The following is a 20,990-nucleotide window of genomic DNA, read 5'->3' as shown; positions in this document are numbered from 1 at the left end:
CGTCTGGTTCGTGGGTGTGACATTAGTTGCCCAGATGGTGGCTTTCAAAGTGGTTGCTTGGTTGACCATCAGACCAAAGTTGGCTGATAATCTGTGGGCGAACTTGTTGACCTTGGAGATTTCAGTGGGAACTAGGTAAGGAAAAAGCTTCATATTCTACGTAAAACTGTGATGCTTATTCTTCCCTTCCTCAGATTCTGAAATACATTGTTGATTTCCAGACGATCCTACTGAGAGTAGTACTGTATTTTTAGTTGCACCAAGAAATCTTCGCAAGATATCTTGCTAGCTTCTCCCTTGGGCATCATATCAACTAGTAGCTTCCACCAGCTCAGTACTCCACACTTTAAAAAGGGAATCACGAGAGCAGTCTTTTTTCTGTTTCTACAGTCGCAACTCTCAAACATTGTCTCCATCTCGAAGATCCAATCCATAACATCCACCGGTGTTGGGCTTCAAAAAAGACTTAGTGGTTTGGATGCGATGAAATCCTTGTATTTGCATCCACGTCCGTTATTTCCTCCATTCTGGTGGTTTCTTCTTCCTACTCGTGGTTCAGCTTGACTGACAGTCTGACTATAGTTCCATTCATCAGATTGCTCAATGTTCAGCATAGGCTATTCAACATGCATCGTAAGTTCATCCTGATTCTTTTGAAATAAATGCCTTATCGCTTCCATCTGACGATCCAACATCATCTGGATCATTGATTGTACCCCTACCATCATGATTGACTCATGTGGAGCTACTACTATCGATACTTGCTCAATCACTTGGGGTTGAGGCTATCGATTACCATTAGCAATAGCATTTCCCATTCCGCTGCGGGTTCCTGCCATGTTGATCTATAAACCAAAGTAGGTGAATTTAGATCTTTATTTACGATACACGTTTAAATCTTCCCCTGAGATGTTACATGCTAGTTCTAATATTGTAGTCGAACATTTACAAATTTGAACACATAAAATTTCCAGATCTGGTCGGCAGGAAACCATCGATACGATTAAATAATAGCATATAAGGCATCATTATATGTCACACCCCCAAACCGGAACGGCGGAAACATTCGAGGGCGGAGGACGTCATGAGGCGGAAAGCACACATCCCATTGTTTGTTACATGATCGTTGTATATAAGCCTGGCGTATTCACTTGGTACTCACAGAGTTAACTGTAATAGTTCCTTTATACTTGATGAAGACATTCTTTAAGAAAACCCTTATTTCTTTTAGTAAAAATGGTACCCATAATGGTTCCTTCTATAATCACTTAGTTTATACTAGCTATATATAATCTAATATCGAATAGAAAGTTAGTTGTGTGAATCTTCCCTAAGCCCACAACCAAAAAAGGAACAGGAAGTAAGGCGGAAAGCACACATCCAACTACCTATTGGGTATTAATTATATATAACCCTGATGTGCAAACTAAGTTATTATGGAATTAACCACCTAAGGTCCTTTAAGTTAAACTAGTTTAATAAAATGGAGTAAACCCTTTACTGGTAAGTTTATAGTTTTGTCTACCAAATGTTCTATTTTAAAAGTATATTTTATACCAGAAAACGGTGTATTGAATTTGTATGTTATGACCTGGCCCATACCTGGTACTCCTTATGATTACTTGGTGTATACAAAATTTATACATAACTAAGATCGGGTAGATAGTAGGCTAGGTAAATCTGCTCTAAGCCCACAACCAAGCAAGGAACAAGAAATGAAGCAGAAAGCACACATCCTACTACTTGTTGGATCCGATTAATATTTATTCCTGATGTATAAACTAAGGAATCATAAAGTTAGCATTATAGGACCCTTTCTAAGTGAATGTACTAAGACTCGACTGTACTGTTTGTCTTTTGTAATAATAAAAGTATTCAGTAATGTTTGTAAAAAGTGACTACTAAAGCACTAACTACTTTAAAACCAGTTTGTTGATTTAGGTTAAAATGTGATGTGATTATAACCATACTGATATGACAGGTGCTTTACAACGACAACCTAATTACGCCTAAACTGATGTGATATTTGTCACCCGTAGACTTGTAAGTCCCATTGTAGCCAGCAACAAGATGTGGAGTGCAAATACCGTATAGATCTATACACAAACTCATTCTCTCCCTACAGGAGACTTTAGTTACAAAACGTAACCTAGAAAGTATATTGCTAAGTCGTGAAGTAGTGGCTCACATTAATGTTATAGTATTCTTGTATTAGTATTGTATATTCTCTCTGTTCTAGTGTATTGTATGTTCTCTCTGTTTCTCTTTATAGTATGTTCATTCTGATTCTCGTTATAGTATGTAATAAACCCCTAAACTATACATGTTATAGTTTTCTAGTATGTTTACTTGAACTAATATTGACTTGATGAAAAGACTCATTTATCTACTGAGTTATGATTGTATTTTAAAAATGGAGTTTTATAAGCAATACAGTAACATATCTTAAAAAGAGCTTCTGAAATGATTTGATCACTTATTAAACATAAGTAATCCTTTGAAATGATGTTTATCACAAAAAATTTACACAACTATCCTTGTGTTCAACTTGTATTCCCCCCCCCCCCCATTAAAAGCATTTAAAATAGTTTAAAAGATTGACTATAGGGGTGTGAACTCACCGTATGTGGGTGATTCAATCGAATATGTGTGTAAGAATGCGAAGCTCCACGAATGAAGTCTCGAGGCACAAACGAGTCCTAAATGATATATAATGGCATATATTGGCATGAAGATACTGTTTAGAAGCAGTTATATGCAACGAAACACCCTTAGGGACTAGGAAACACTTGTACCAAGTGTTAGAATCACATGTCATTGATCAAAGAGGAGTGTACGGCCAACGGAAGCGTGTTCATGGCCACACCAAGTGTGTACCGCCTTAAACTCTCCAAAATGGATGGATTTTTGGTCTTTGTTTCATAGGGATTCAAGGGTTCAAGAGTTCTAATGTTTAACAAGCATCTATAAGTGTTTGAGGCTCAAGATATGACAAAAACAAGGGTTTACGGCCAAGGGAGATGCTCATGGACGTAAACTCTTATTGTTATGGGTAAATGGTTGTTTTCAATGGTGTTCAACAAGAGATCCTAACATGTACTAAGCATAGGGAAGGCTACTTAAAATTTGGAGGCTAAAATGGGTGTTGATGGCCACCAAGAACAAGTGTGTGTAGTTGGTGTTCTTGTGAAAGATGAAGATCTTGAAGATTTACCCAAAAAGATGATTTTCATGGTTGAAATCAAAGGATGTTACATCATTAATGAGGATCACAACTCAAACATGGAAGAATCACTTACGTTTTTTAAGATCTAGGATGAAGAACTCGATGATACTTAAGAGAAAACTCGATTTCTTGACTTGGAAACTAAAGAAATGACTAGAAATGGAGGGATATCATGTATATGCGAGGAGTTTACGGCCATACAAGAGTTTACGGCTGTAAACTCCTAGTTTGTGGTCTTAAACTCCTTGTAATTAAGTTACCGGCTCGATTGCAAACCAATGAACTTAAGTTGTCATAACCCTACGCCCAATCCTTAAGCGTATTAGGCTCAGAACCCTCAAATAGACCCCAAACAATGCTAAAAGATATCAGAAACATGATTGACATTTCATTGGAATGATTGACTTTACTGCATTGAAATTTTTGGGTTTTCACATTATAGCTAAAACATAAATCATTTAGCACATAAATTGCAATTTAGGCATTTTTCCTAGAATAAGCTACTGCTCATGTATAAAATATAGTAGACACTCAACTCACAATCCTCACTTAGCCTTCTAAGTTTAAGTCTAGAAATCCTACTAGCTTCAAGTTCGCTTAAACTATTGCTCTGAGACTAACTATAACATCCCAAATTTCATGGCCAGAAAAGACCGATTTGTTTATGATTTATTTGAAAATTAGAGTATACTTTTAAAGAAATATATTGTGGGATTTGTCCCCAAAAACATGATAAAGGATTTATCAAAGCATTTGCAAGGAAATGTATTTTCATTATATTAAAAACCTTGGGATTTCGTTGTTATTACAGATCAAAAGCATAAACATAAAAAACATAAGGCTTACAACATCTATTTATTCTAGTGGCCTATAATCCATTGAACTCTCATCTTATCATCACTCCTATGCTCTCTTGCCACCACCTGTAATGCAATAAACGAAGTTGTTTAGGCTTGGGAGCCAATTGAGCACATAGGGTTATCAATCCATAATAATTAAGTTTACTAATTTCATCAAATCATTCAACCTAGTCTAAGGATTTTCATCAGGATGGACAACATTGCATAGGGTATTCCTCAACAATACATGTCAAATAAGGCAACTATGAGTGGGGTGGAGTACACCTGGAGAACATGTAGTTCAAATAAACACCTACATGTTGTGAGCATGCTAGCGGTCCACTGGACTTTTTAGAATAGTGCATGGTTGTCATCCATACTCTGCTTGATGACTGAATCATCGTAAATATCGATGCCTCTCATCCTCTAATTTCATCACACATCAATTATTTCATATACCCATGTTTTACCCAACATTTTCGTAGATATAAAATACATAGATACAATTTAAACCATTTAAAACATATATAAATCATTCATCCAGCATAGATATCAAGAACACATATAATATGAATACATAACGCATAATTTATATTAAATACTTCATATCTATATGTAAGATGAAAGTAACTATGCACTCACTTGTTAAACTGGTGATTCCAACTTGGACAATGTTTCGCTTCTTAACAATATAATTTCCTACGACGAAACCTAGTATTATCACAATTAGATTTTACTCTAATATTTATCGTAGCTAATTACGAGCATTATTATATTATAAGTGTTAAACAATACTTTTCAACAACTATGTACAGTCAGGGGCCAGAAATGAAACACCGTAGGGCAGGACCATTTGGCATTATAGCACTTCTGAAATCCAACAACCTCATGCGACCCTTGAAACTAGATTCCCCGTTTCGCGAGTAGTTAAAAAATATTATAATAACACTTTATATATTGTATATATTGTTTATATGTTTATAATAACGATAATAAATTTATACCTAAGCTATACTTAATGTAGGGTAAACATAACTCACTTACCGGGAGGTTTGCTAGAAACAGGGATCTGCGGGGCAGAACTTTCCGAGCCAAAAAGCTCTTTTTCTCGGAGCCTTCTGGCGCTCTGGGGCTTGCCTCTTAGCAATAGGGAAGTAATAGAGCTTAGGAGGGCTTAGAGAGAAGTTATAGAGAGAAGAGAATGTATTTTGGTGTGAGAAAAAAAGGCACCCTCAAATCTATTTAAAGGAGGCTGGCCTCGGTTACGTAGGACGCTCCTTAGAATGTACGCAACATGTTCCAGGTGAGCAAGGCGCACATGTGTATGTAGCGTGTACGAGGGGGGTGTATGTTTGAAGCCTGCTGGGGCGACGTGGTTAATCTAGAGCAAAGGGTTGCGAGATCGTGGGACGTTCCTTCTACGCGACGTGTTCCTTGAGCAGCTTTGCATTTCATACTCCGACTTCTAAAATATGTAACTTTCGCATACGTGCTCCGTTTTTGACGTTCTTTATAATCACGCGTAGGTGAAAACATACTCTAGAACTTTCGTTTGACTCCATCGGCTAATTTTGAATTTATTTTGAAATTTATATTTTAACAAGGCGGGACAGGAAAAGTCCGTTAAAAATTCATAACTTTCTCATCCGGCGTCCGTTTTTGTCTATATTTTCATCGTTGATCTCCTATTAATGAGATCTTCAATTCTCGTTTAGGTTGTGTCGGCTAAAAATTGTTCGATCTAATATTCGAACTCTGGGTTCCATATTGTTATGCCGAATCTTGGAAAAATCATGACTTCCTCATACGAGGTCATATTTGGACGTTCTTTTGTGCACGCTCTTGGTTTAATGTATACTACGACTTTCGTTTAGATCACTAAGGCTAAAAAGTATTTTATTGTAAACTCACTTTTTTTTTATGTCACACAACATCTTGTTGGTTTTGTCGCGAAACTTCAATATGTCATAAGTTTTTCATTATAACTTGGAGTTCAGCATTCTCTATATCTCCGGAATCCTTGTCATGACCACTACAACTTTCTTCGTAGATATTAGGTTTATATATTGTTGTATTTTTGACACTTATTTTGATTGTTAATTTATTATATCTTATAAATAAGTATAATGCACATAATATTCAAATAGTTCCTATTTAATACTTTAAATTTGGTTACATTGTTTAACCCTAATTATTACATCATTATACTAATGCTTAGCATAGGAACACGGGCGTTATAATACATACCCTAGAGGATATGTTGTAGGCATGTGTCATCGATTTCGGTGGGAGCTAGGACTCCTACACGCCCTTGTTGTAGGGCATGTGTCGTACCCCTGTTTGTCAGGGGGAAGTTGGTCACAGTGTTATAGGGTGGACCAAAGTGGTCCTTCACACCACAAAGATGATTCAGCAGATCAGACAGAGATTGCAGACTGCTTAGATTCGACAGATTTATTCTATACAAGTATGGTATCCTTATAAGCTTTAGGATTATTCCAAAAACTCTAAAATACTCCAATATTTGTCCACCACTTTATGGGTTCTAAAATTTTATTTCCTTTGTCAATTAGGACAATTAAAATTCAACCCTCGTAGATTTAATTAATTCTAACTAATCTTGAATTAATTTCAGATTAATGCTGGTTAATAATTAATTAATTCTAACTGATTTCATTTTAATTTATTAATCATATAAATTAACAAATTACTTTTCTATTTCCGATTAATATATTAATCACATATTATATGAACAAAGTATTTCCTCATAATTTCCAGTTAGCTTATTTATCATATAATACTCTAAAAAATTATTCTCTCTTTACAAATGGCATTTTAGCAAAGTTCTAGTTATAAGGGTAACCCTAAAAGGACTATGCGTATAATTACAAGAAGATACTGATTTATTTACTGCCTTGGACACCTTAATCCAACATAACCAACATTTGGCTTTGATCCTAGTAAAGATGAAGTTCACAAGAATAATTAACAATACGACTTTCGGATGTTGTTATGTGATGAAGAGTCTAGTGCATCACAACAATATGCAACCAAGCTTAAACCAAATAATAATAAGAAGAAACAGTCCACGGTCTCAAGGAAAGATTTTCTTGAACACAATGATAAGGATAATCAAATCAGTGTTGGATTAGTGTCTAAGTTCATAATTATAATTGTATATACTTGACCCGACCCGGCATGATCCACTTGGGTTGCATGGCATTATGCATTTCGATAGACTAAAATGAGAGAAATAACACTTAAGGTTTGTTTATATATTATAAGTTATAATATATTAATAAGATTATTTAATTAGTATTTATCAAGAATTAATCTAGAATTAATTAAGTGATCAAAAGAAGACTAATTAAATATATGGGTTGATTGTGAAAATCATCCATACTTGTATACTGGGCTAATGTTCCGTGGATTATCAAGTTGGGCTAAAACCCATAGGATGCTCCATGGATGCTCCATGGTGTATTTGAACCCATGGATCCAAGGAAATGGAAAACCATGACAATTAGGGTTTACCCTAATTGTAACAACTATACAAACATCTTATTTTGTGCAAACATCGGCAACTAGTGAAACAAGTGAGGGAAAAACTATTTTAGAAGTGATGATTTCACTCTAATTTATTCCAAGTGCATATGATGTTGTGTGAACCATTTGAGGTGTCACATTTAGGGCACTAGGCTCTTTAGCTCCATGGAATCAAGCACCAAACAAGAGGTATGTAATTATACTAGAATTTATATTATGCTAGCTAGAACGATACATTGGAAAATTGATATTTGCATGTATAATAGAGAAAACATAGAACCAAGGTATTTAGGGTTGCATGTACATCACAGGAGTGTTAGATTGCTCAAAACCCAACAGTGGTATCAGAGCCTAGGCTTGTTTTCCCTTATACTTTCAAAAATTGTCTCGGAAAATGAAGTTTTTTGCTGTCTGGACAAGGGAGTCGATGAGTCCATAATGCGACTCGACGAGTCCAAGGAAAAACTCATCCAACACGCCGAGTTTATTCATCTACTTGACGAGTTGGAACCCCAAACAACATATCTTCGAGTTTTGGTGCTGGAATTGGTCTAGAATCATTACTTTTGACTGTTTTGGACTTATAAAACCTATTTTTTAATATGGTAATGATTATGCTAAACCAATTTCAATGCTATAATCAAAGTTTCAAGTTTTATATGTGTTTATGTAATTCCTGAAAAAAATTTGATTATGAATGTTCATGCTTATGAGTTTTGTTAGATCATAGAAATTATGTGCAAATTGTTTGTTAGTATAATTCATGATCTTGATGAAATTGTATGGACTCCATAACTTGTCCTCAAGTTATGGATTACCAAAAGCTTTTTGTGTTGCATTGTTTTATGAGGAATTTAGATTGATGAAAAATATTATTTGTTAGTTGCTGTCAATCCATATTAATCTATAAGAAGTTCATAAAAGGTGTTTTTGTAACTTGTCACCAAAGTTACATAAAAGGTCATATTTATGAATCTTAAAGATCATAAAAGTTCCATAGGTTATACAAAAAATGAAGAGTCTTTTCATTAAATTGTTTTGATGACTCTATAACTTGTCCTCAAGTTATGGATGTTTAAGAGTCACTTCTTTAAAAGTGTTATTAAAGAATAAGAGGTTACATAAAAATGAAGAGTCTTCATTTTAATGAACCATTAAATTCAGAAGTTATAAATGAAAGGGTTTTAGTAGTTTCAAAAATTGCCCTCTAGTTTTGGAATTTGTAAAGTCTCACACACATTAATGCTTTGATTCCAAACTCTACAATTTTAAAAGTTAAAATTCAAATATTATGGACTTCATTAAATTAATTAAAAGAGATAATAACTCCATAAAGACATGGTTTAAGTTTAATTAAATTAAGAGTATAGTTTAATTAATAGATTAAACCACCATGTATTTTAAATGTTTAAAATACAACCTTATACTATCATTATAATTTTAATTATATAGACATGTATACGATAAAGTCAATCTTACCATTAGTAGGCCTCATTCACGAAGCCGGTCTATAAGGGGGGTATATGGTTACTGCCTATAAAATGGCAGTTTAATGGGTCTCCACTCTCAGCCACCGCTTCCTTGACTGGTGGAGGGTCGTTAGCCGAACGGGTAGGAAAGGACTATAATTCTCCCTTCATTAAAAGTATAATGATATATGCTAAGTAACTAAACACTTATAAACTCCCAATCTTAGTTACTTAGGAAAATGTGAAATGGTGCTAACCCATGAAATTACACTTTGTACCTTACCAAGTCGTTAGTGGAGCATGTGTGGTTAACCGACATACTAATAAGGACTAGTAAGAGTGGCAAAGGGTAACTTGACTTTATTAGAAATCGGTGGAGCATGTGTGGTTAACCGACACATCGATTAAGTGATAAAGCTAAGGGTACCAAGTCAATTTGCATGGTTATTCACACCTTGTTTGTGATCCTCAGCATCCCAGTCACAAACTTGAGAGGGCACAATCGAGATTCAAACATGCCATTGAAAGTTCAATGTATCTTAAAAGATCTAGTAATTTCAAAACCAATTAAAACTTAATTATATTTTGTTTTCATGGTGGAAATTGGTAAATCGTCATTTACCTACCTTCAACTATTTTATAACTCAGATTACGGCATCCGTCTTCCAGTTATAAATAGGTTGTTGGATCCTAGCCTTAATATTTCATATTGGGTGTTATATTAAGGACATTAAATCAACTAACTTGATTCTCTCCCTTATGGATGTCTCCTTCAGACAGCTATGGTCTTCCCAAATCTTTAGGAACAAGATTTCCTAAAGAAGATGATATCCTAAATGGCAATCAAGGTGAAAGATCAATCCCCTTTATATGCATTAATGGGACCGGAAATCATACTTCACCTCCTCCAATAAATCTCCCTATCCCACAAGTTTCAAGATTTAATAAGTTCTAAGTCACTTAGTCCCTATTGGCAAGCAAAGTCTATATATGCTTACATCTTAGAGGTTAAGTCACATATTGACTAGCCGGGAGAGTCGGGTGTCGAAGTCTCGAGGTAGCTGTCTGTTGACTTGGTTCTTCAGTCACTCCCTGATGACAGGTCACGACATGACCCTTGAATGATCTTATCTATTTGCTTGGTGCTTCTGAATCAACAATTATTCGGAACACTGGTAAAGCAAATTTGATTAGAACATCAACTTCTCAAACCTTCATGGACATTAACAATGGTGACACTGGAAATCCAGAAAAACTTTCTCTTCCTAATGGAAAGGGATCGGTCATGGTCAAGTCACTTGACCTAATGGTAAAGAGAATGGCAAAGTTTGTGATAGTCTGGTACACCATTGAAGAGAATTGTTATCGAGATTAAGAAAGTAATTATGATTGAATGATTGAAAAGTAAGAACACAACGAGTAAATATTAATCAGATCTTATATTGATTAAAGACTGATTACTAAGCTTTTAAGCAGAAACAATACTCGAAATAAAAGTTTTTTTTTGGGTGTTTAAGAGATATATTGAATGTATATGGTGTTACACAAAAAAGATCTAGATCTAGATTACATAAATAACACACACTTACACACTCACTTTTACATCTCTCAAGCACACCTCTACAAGTGGACAAACCCACCTTATATAGTGGTGTTTACATGTCTCTCTCTCACTCTCTATCTCTCATTAACAAATGGGTCTAAAGGCTAAAGCACTACATGCAAGTGGGTTTTACAAAAGTCAAACATTTACAAAGTCATGAATGAATAACTTTGCACCCCAACATTCTCCCCCTCAAATTTAGGAATGAATGACCCACTTAAAATCTTCCAAAATCAAGCACTACGCGGTTCGAGCCTCAAAGGTGACACATGTTGAAACGAACTTCAATCTTCAATTCTTCCATGATTCTTCAATTTGGGCTCTAGGATGTGAGACCATACAATCCGAGCAACAACGAATGATCAAGAGTATTCCAAACTCCAAATAATCACCCTAAAGTTACGCATAAAAACACACCCCAAAAATCTTCAATAAACCAAACCCATTTCGAATACATCACTTCCGAACTTCCAATTGCTCATCTCGTAATCTTCAAAACTTCAAGATCACTTCGGTCTTCAAATCCGCGTAATATGAAAAATTCAAGTTCGAGTTTCCATATAAAACTTCTCCCCCTTTTTATAATCGAAATTTGATTATAAAACTCCAAAGGAAAAAGAACGTGCTCTATTTGGAATTTTTCATGTTAAAACTCCCCCTTAACATGTGGCATAAACTTTCTGCTTTAATCCGGAAAATCCAAAAAATATTGAATTTTTAGCTTTGTTCACGGATTGCCTTTGACAAAATTTCTCAAAAATGGGTAGAAATTGTCAATTTCGAAATTCTGCAGTGACCCATTGCGCCAAAAACAGCCAAATATGCTAAATTCTCCCCCATTTGCGAAACTGGGTAGAAAATGTAAATTCGCACAAACTGCAAGGACCAAAACTGAAAATTCTGAAATTTCTCAAAAATTTTACCCCAAATGCGAAACTGGGTAAAATTTATCATCTTGCGAATTCTGCATTTTTGTCATTTTATAACCCCATTTTGCGAAGTTGGGTATTTGTTGTTAAAAAATGCGAAACTGCAGGGACTCTTTTCGAAACTTTTGTTTTCTTCCCCAATTCACAAATGTTTCACAGTAATACGCTACGCTTCGCACGTTCATTCAATTTCTTCGCACGTCACTGATGCGAACTAACAAATTCTTCGCATCTTTCATCCAATATAACCAAATATGCGAATATCTCCAAACCATAACAGAATGCGAATGAACATCTTGTTTGACTTGCAAATTGCGAACCAAAATCAATATGCAAAACCAAGTGAACAACACAATCAATCCACAGATGCGAACTCATGTTTTGATCTCATATGCGAACCATATCACTATTTGCGAACATATACTTCAGTTAATCAAATGTGAGCTGCTGTTGAAGACAAACGTGAACTCCATATCACATCCTTATACCCATCGATTGACTCAAACATTCGAAATCGATGCTCATAACCATTCGATTCCTAAAACTAATCATCTAAGAAAAATCGAACACTGTTCTTCAATCAACCATTCAAGAACCAAAAGCTAATCATAAGAAATCTTTGATTATCAACCAACGACCTTAATAAGCCATTCTTATTTCTAGTTCTACAATCTAATTAGAAATCGACCCCAAATCAACCTTGATACATGCCATCGATATCAACATCATCGATTATGACATCAAAAACCTGTTCGTTATCAATCATCGATACTAAACCATCAACAGTGAAAATCGAAATCTCAAAATCATCAGTCATCAATTGATCGACCATTGACTCCATGAAGTCACCATTCAAACCCAGTTCCTCAATTCGTTCCAATTCAAAAAGATAATACAATCGATGAATTCAGATTTATCAAGAGAAAAGATCAATCGATCGATCAATGAGTTGAACACAGTATCTGAGTGTGAATTTCAATTTGATTCCATCCGAATAAAAGAACACCATTTGATCGAGAATTCAGATCTTGACCAATTTCAACAAAATCATGGATTCACATATCAACTTATTTCTACTGTATTGATCATGATCGATCTAAGAGATAAACTCAATACTTATGATCGATTCACGAAGTTGGAATTTCAAACCAAATTAATCAATTTCAACGGATGATCAAGTTGATGAAATCAGAACACAGGAAACACGAACACGATGAGAATCAAGAATGTACAACTCAGTAAAGCGTATGATAAAGTCGACTAAGAATCGTAATTCTTTCGGATTAACTCACATAGATCGGATCTTTTAATTGAACGATTGGGCCCCAACTGATTTATCAATGAACAGTGAGATTGGACTCAAGATTTGGACATGAACAGTAAACGATCTTGGGCTTATTTTGTTTGACTCTAAATTTTGATTAACAAAGGCTCAAAGAATCAAACTAATTTGGAATTAAAATTTGGATTCAAGTGAGCAATTTAAAAAATTCAAGAGTCGAATCAAACAACAAATATGATTGGATCGGGCTTGATCAACGAAAAATTATTGGATCAACAATGGGTTTTTCAAGAAAAATTTGATCCAACGAGTCAAATGATCACAAATCAAAAACGCAAAGCACGAATTCAATGAAATTAAGAGAGATCATAGAGAGAGACTCACCAAAATTGCTCAAATTGCGACAAAAGTTGCCAAACCGAGAATCGTTCTTCAAAAGTCACGTTGATCGTGAAAACCAAGCTCTGATACCAATTGAAGAGAATTTTTAAGAGATATATTGAATGTATATGGTGTTACACAAAAAGGATCTAGATCTAGACTACATAAATAACACACACTTACACACTCACTTTTACATCTCTCAAGCACACCTCTACAAGTGGACAAACCCACCTTATATAGAGGTGTTTACATGTCTCCCTCTCTCACTCTCTATCTCTCATTAACAAATGGGTCTAAAGACTAAAGCACCACATGCAAGTGGGTTTTACAAAAGTCAAACATTTACAAAGTCATGAATGAATAACGTTGCACCCCAACAACCATTTCCAAAGAGTCCATATATTTCTTTTGCCAATAAAAGGGACATTGGTTGCGAAGCTGCCCAATTTACCTAAAATTTCATAAGGTTGGTAAAAGTCAAAAGTTTTACTTTGCTTCTCAAAAAGTCCACTATCTAAATCTATTAAGTCTCTTTCTGTGATTCCTAATACATGATGTAATGTAATAACATTTCGATGTTTTGGAAGAATCAAAGGAAGCTTAAAGAAAGAGTGTGTTGATTATAATCGCATGGTTCGATGACCAGAATTTTGAGCCGCTGCATAAGAGTTATGGAATATTGCTTTGGAATAGATAACAACAAGTTTTCATATGTATTTGCATTGTAAGGATAAGTTTTTTCCGCAAGTTTTAAAATAAAAGAAAATTCTGTTTTGATTTATTTTCAAGTATCCTTACAATGGCATTTGTGAAAAAAAATTGTTCTTTATATGTTTCCATTGATAAGCAATATTGGTAAATGGATTTTATTCATTCATTTGTGGTAGTGTCATAATTTACCAAATAAGGAAACATTATCATCACCCAAGGTTCAGTTGGATAGAAACTTGGAATCATGCAACTTGTATTGTATGATGAATGAGAATTTTTCATTTAGGGAAATTAAGACTAATTCCTTGTTCAAATGTATATGTGAGTCAAGTGAAGGACAAAGGGATCGGGTACACTTGGGTGTGTGCTGATCAGGTCTACCACAAAGACTATTCGTCATAATTTACTAAACTTTAGTAAATATGGTTATGCTTACAAGTTTAAGTGTAATTTTGAAACATTAGAAAGGTTTCAATGTATGGCAGAACGGATAAGAAGAATCAAATTAGACAGAAAGATAAAAAGTTTCTCTAATCTGAAGAGATGGGAGAGTACTTGAGTATCTTGTTTTATGATTATCTTAGTGATTATAAAAACATATCACAGTTGATCCTCTAAGGACACCTTAGTTCATTTGTTTGGCTATGGAGAGAAATCATGAATTGTGGAAATGGTTAAATCAAAAGATAAATCATACTTCATTCCAAAATCAAATCTTAGACTCATACTCCAAAATTGAGCCTTGAGTGACATAATCTTAAGAAAGGTTTAAAACGCTTGAATTTGGTAAGTTGTGATGTCTTGGATAAGACAAAGACAAATTAAGTCCAATTGTGTGAAGTGTTTTTCTTGATAAGAATCCGCACTAACTCTTGAATGTTTGTTTTGTCAAGGAATAGTTCTTGACAAAGAGAGTCTTATATGTCAAGAGGACAGTGGGACTCTTAAAAGATCTTTAGATAGTTTCAAGGACTAATCAAGAGTATTGTTAATCACTAGCCCACAACTTGAGGTTTGTAACGTAGAAGCGATGGTAGGACCTTGTACTGACGGGTGGTAAGAAAATGAAACTGAACAAGTTTAGTCCATTTGAGATTGGATTTGTCACTAACCCTGTGTTTTGATTATAGTTTTGAAAAATTCACATGGATAGGAACACATACACCATAAAATCTAAGTTTCATAAGGTTTCTCTTGGATTCATGAAAATGATGGTGAGGAAACGCTTTCACTAAGAAGATTTTAAGTAGATAGCTGTTGTGATATTTGCATTCTCATATAGTTAGTGGAGCGTGTTTGGTTAATCGGCACACTAACTATTGAGAATTGCAAAAGCTCTAGACAAACATGTGAGTTATCTAAGGAAAGGTGTATGATTTTAATAAAGTATTATCAAAGCATCTCGTATCAAAAATCTAAACTTTGGTAAGAAAGTCAATAAAGTATTTATTTCTAGAAGTTCAGCTGATTTCAAAGTACATGTCAAAGCTAGTGGGAGCATAAGTGTTGTGCTAGTAAGATAATAATCATTCTGCTACTGGGAGCATGATTATTATGTTAAGTGTTGCAAGTAAGCAATGTTAATTATAAAAAAGAAAAGTTTCAATTTGCTTTGAAAAGTTGTTTCGCTATAATTAAGGGAGTGAATTTTATACTTCATTCCAATTCTACAAGCTTAGATTTAGATATTAATCAACTTTAGTCAAGGATATGTATGAATGTTATGTTGGAATAGTTCAACATAAGGGAATTCTATATATGTTGCATTCTCAAAATTCGATTATGATTACGGCATACCTCTTCATAGTTCCAATTATGAGAATATGGAAAATAAAAAAAAATTTATAGCATGAATCGTGTCATATATGCTTCGGATATAGGATCGATTACATGTGCTATAATATTTTTCCATTCTAAATTTTCCTAATGCTTAGGGCATTAAGAGGGGAAAAGGGATTACAACTAGATATGCCTAAAATGAATAAGCAATTGTCGAGGACAAATTGAGGTTTACCAAAGATTGGTTACTCATGGACAATTGGAAGTATAGAGTAAGGAACATATTGACATATTTTAAAAACAGGCAACTTTTGTTCAAAAGAGATGGTCAAAATGAGAATATGGGATTTTTTCCATAGGTGGAAATTATTATTCTTCGAATCTGTGTAAGATTAAAGAACTTAATGCAATTAAGGATGTTCAAAGGAATGTACTTTGAATGTGAGACTTCATTTCCATGGAATTGTTTTCCATTTGAATACTCTGTAATGTCTGTTGCCGAGACTTTATGAATTTGGTGCATAGTCATTACAAGGGGATCATTGCATATGAGCTTAGAATATAACAGATTATAGTAAATAGAAATAGTTTGGTATTCTTACATTTACAAAAGGGATTGGGATTGTGAAATGAGCATCATTGGAGTCGTGTTAAATTGATCTATTTCACAAAAGAAAGGACCATAGGTAATCATAGTATGCATGCTTGGTGCATGGCATGACTATTGTTTCAATTCAAGTATTAAGTTGATAAATCGAAACAATGAATAATGAGTAATCAATATGGTGCTTAGATAAAAGGGTTTGTATTTACACTCAATAGTTTGGGACCATATAGGATTAATTATTATTCTTGTGTTTCAGTTTGCATGTTTTGACTTCCAGAATAACTAGGTCATTCTTCCCGAATTACTAAGTTATTCAAACTCTCCACAGTCAGTCATACTTTGGAAGTAGGTATTGATTTAAGATTGTCATGAATTTGGCTTATAAGATAAGTCTAAAGTGCATTAGACATAGCAATGGTTGCAGCAACATTCATGAGTGCTCATAAGTTCTGAGTATTGGATTAAACCTACGCTCATTTGAATCACTTCATGGATTTTATCACGAGTGAATCATGAGACGATAATATCGTATATTCTTCAAACCTAGAGATATGAGTTGTTGACTATGAGTTGGTTATACATTGATTGCACGAAAACGTATTGGTAACTTAATGTTATAAAACGTGCCTTTGTGTATGATTTGTGACAATCAAAAAAGTTTCCATTTTGTAAAACCATCCACAACAATCGAAGTCAAATCCGTTCTGCTAGCTTTCAAACTTTTGGGATAAGTTTGAGTATTTCAGGATTTACACTTAAAGAGATATCAGGAGAGAGGATGCACTAGGGTATTGTGCAACTATGATTTTCCAGAACTCGTTGATATTAGAGTTCATTGCCTGAATAAAATATTTTCTGCCAAAAACCATAGGGGTATATATATGGTTCTTAACCATATTTATTCATTTGTTACATTTCCAACTAGAGAAAAGCCGATTTCTCTCTCAAGGATCTTCACACGATCACCGCCAATTGTAAGTACTTCAACCCTAGAGTGTATTAAAGTGTAATATATGCCTAGATAACATGAAAATCAGCCAAAAACACCAAGGAAATGGTGTTCACGGCCCAAGAACTTCTTGGACCGTGAACAATAAATTTGAGGGTCAAAGGGTGCCCAATGATCCTCCAAACCTTGGAACTGAACCTAGAGACTATCCGTGACTTGTTTAAACCTCAAAATCATTAAGAAACAAGGGCTAGAAGTGAGTTCACGGCCAAGGATGTTCTTGGTCCGTGAACTCCATTTTATGGTGCCAAAATGCCCTAAATGCCTTTCTTAAGCCAAGAGACTAGCCTAGCAGTTTACCTTGATGTGTTTAGGACTCAAAGAAACCAAAATACCATCACCCTTAGGTGTTTACGGCCGCAAACACTTGCCAATGTGGTCCATGGGCCGTAAACTAAAGTTACAGGTGTTTTGATGCCACAAACACTTCCTAAGGCTTAGACTTGAATTTAGGATGCTTCCTTTTGACCTTTAGAACCCTCATAAACATAAATGGCCATGAGTTTATAGTTTTAAACTCAATTGGGCCGTGAACTCCTCAAAAACTCCAAAGAATGTGTTTTTCCTCATCCTAGGGTAGAGCTAAGGTCCCTAAATCATTCCCTAGCCTTCAAAACTTGCACTTACACATGAGTAGCCATGAGTTTATGGCCATAAACTCCCTTGGGCCGTAAAACCATGATAGAAACTCATGTGAGTGCCATTCTACCTTCCTATGTTGAATCACATGTGATTCCAAGACTTGGTCAAGGTGTTTACTAGTCCTGGAAGGTGTTTCCTTTCATATAGTTGTTATAAACACTATATTCATGCCAATAGGTGTCATTATATATCATTTAGGAATTATTGTGTCTCGGGACTTCGTTTCGTGGAACTTCTCATCCTTACATGCATACCCGTTTGAATCACCCACATCGGTGAGTTTATACCCCGTAATGAATCATTTAACTATTTTAACTGTTTTAGGGGGGGGGGGAATACAGGTTGAACACAATGATAATTGTGTAAATATTTGTTGTTAAACATCCTTCAAAATGTTACTTATGTTATTTATAAGTTGTCAACAAATTTCAAACTCGTTTTAAAGTTATGTTACTTTATAGTTATACGAAGCTCCGTTATTAAAGTAAAAGCATAACTTAGTAGAGAGATGAGTCACTTCAATAACAGTCCAAGTAGAGTATTAGTAAACTATTATAGGTATAGTTTAGGAGAATGCTATTCATTACTTCTAGTACAATGAAGCACACAAGGAATCAAACAATACCAGAACATAACAAATAGTGTAGAGAATCAAACAATACCAGAACAGAACAAACAGTGAAGAGAATCAAACAATACCAAAACAGAACATAACAAACAACTTAGGTTGCTATAGCATGATAACACACAGACGTGATCTAATTATACCAATGAATCACTAACGCGTTAGTGATAGTTATATTGGGTATACATGATCATATAACTTTAATCTGAATTACACGGCTTACAAGGAATTGTTTGGGTCGCGGTTGGTTCCCTTAATCTCTTTACTTTGAGAGCGTTTAGTAGGGGTTCTAGCTTTCACATTATGACCGTAATAAAACAAATATGTTTTAGGTTATTAGTACATTCGTAGGTCATTATAAACGACATTTGTGTACTTACTTCTCCCATTAGTTTCATAAAGTGTCGGTAACACTTGAAAGTTGATCTATTTTCTAGTCGAGATAGTTATAAACTAAGGAGAATATACTTCTACATTTGACAAAGGAACAGTCGGGTTTAACTCAGAACAGAAGATGCCTTGGTAGAAGGCTACGATTAAAGGTTAGGATCATGATGCTAACTTTGTGATTCCTTAATGTATACGCTATAGGATACATATATGCTAGTAGATTCCGACAGCTAATAGGAAGTATGTTCTTCGCTGTAATTCCTGTTCCCGTTGGATGTGGGCTTGCACCGACGTCACCCAATCTATTATCTAGCTGAGTCTATATATATATATATATATATATATATATATATATATATATATATATATATATATATATATGCTTAGTATACATTAAGTCATCATAAGAGTACCAAGTATGGATCAGCTCATAGGACACAGAGTCAACGCACAGTTATTCTAGTACAAAACTTACTTATCAAAGTCAGTATTTTTGGTATACAAAACTAGAGATTTCCCAGAAAAGGGCTTAATCCATTTTATAAAGCCAGTACAGTTTTAGAGACTTTAGGTGAGTTAACTCTACAACACCTTAGTATAACCCCGACGTCCTGTTCTCGTTGGATGTGGGCTTAGGGCAGATTCCCCCAATTAACTATCTACCCAATATCAGATTATATATAGCAGTATAAACAAAGCTATTATAAAAGTAATCACCGTAGTCATTATTTTCCTATAAGAAATATAGGTTTTCTTAAAAGAACTCTCCATTAGATATAAAGGAACCATTACAAATAACTCCATGAGTAACAAGTGAATACATCAAGGTTATATATGACAACGATGTAACAACCAATCGAATGTGTGCTATCCGCCTTACTTGTTGTTCCCCGTTGGGTTGTGAGTTTAGGGAAGATGCGCACAATCGATTTTTTATTTACTCCAAGTATATATAACTTGTACCCACTTAGTACGCATAGAAAGGCTTGTAGTGTCATTTTACTGAACTTCCATTAAAGTAGGAAATATAGGATTTTCTAGAGGAACAGGCAAACATTTCACAACAGAACTTACAGCTTACATCACTTATGCATACACATCTTCAACCACATTTTACAGCTTACTCACATCACTAAAATCTTATGAACTAACCAGCTTAATTGCTGATCAACTCTTTCAAATAACTTGTACTCTCAGGAGACTATTAGACAGGTGCTCGTGCTGGGAATTACAACTTCAAGTCTTGTTTTGTTATTTGTTTATGACTTCTATGTTTTGTGAACACACACATTGTAAACACTTTCTTTCTAAATGAAATGGCTGTTCATTACTTGCTTACCATTTACATATCTCTTGATACTTGACATGACGTCCTCCACCCCCGAATGTTTCCGCTGCTCTGGTTTTGGGGTGTGACATGATTCAACAAGTAGTTAGTACAAGCATATGAGTCGAAGTTTATACATTACTTTTACATCATAGGGATAAAAGCGATATATGTGGGCCCGTCGATGATTTAGTGATGACAAAATGTAACTACTCAGTCGGGCCTGGACTGATTGGATTTGTTCAATTAGTCATTCGTCATAAATCGGAAATCGGGAAAACGAGAGGACAAATAGAATGATTATAATCCATGTCTCAGTCCATATGATTTCTATAATGGAGTAATATATGATCACTTATCTAATGGACGCATCATTGGTTTCTTCAGCGTTCGACAACAACTTTTAAGAGCTACGATTGCTGGTCAGGTTGTGAAGGCGTAGTTGCAATAATAATTATTAGACTTATCCAAGTGGGAGGTTGTTGGATTAGTGTCTAAGTCCATAACTATAATTGGTATATACTTGACCCGACCCGACATGGTCCATTTGGGTTGCATGTCTTCATGCATTTGGATAGACTAAAATGAGAGAAATAACACTTAAGTTTTATTTATATATTAT

The sequence above is a fragment of the Lactuca serriola genome, chromosome 4 (assembly GCF_051521515.1).
Source record: "Lactuca serriola cultivar US96UC23 chromosome 4, Lser_US96UC23_V15, whole genome shotgun sequence".
NCBI classification, from domain to species: Eukaryota; Viridiplantae; Streptophyta; class Magnoliopsida; order Asterales; family Asteraceae; genus Lactuca; species Lactuca serriola.
Note: the sequence above shows the minus strand (reverse complement) of the source record.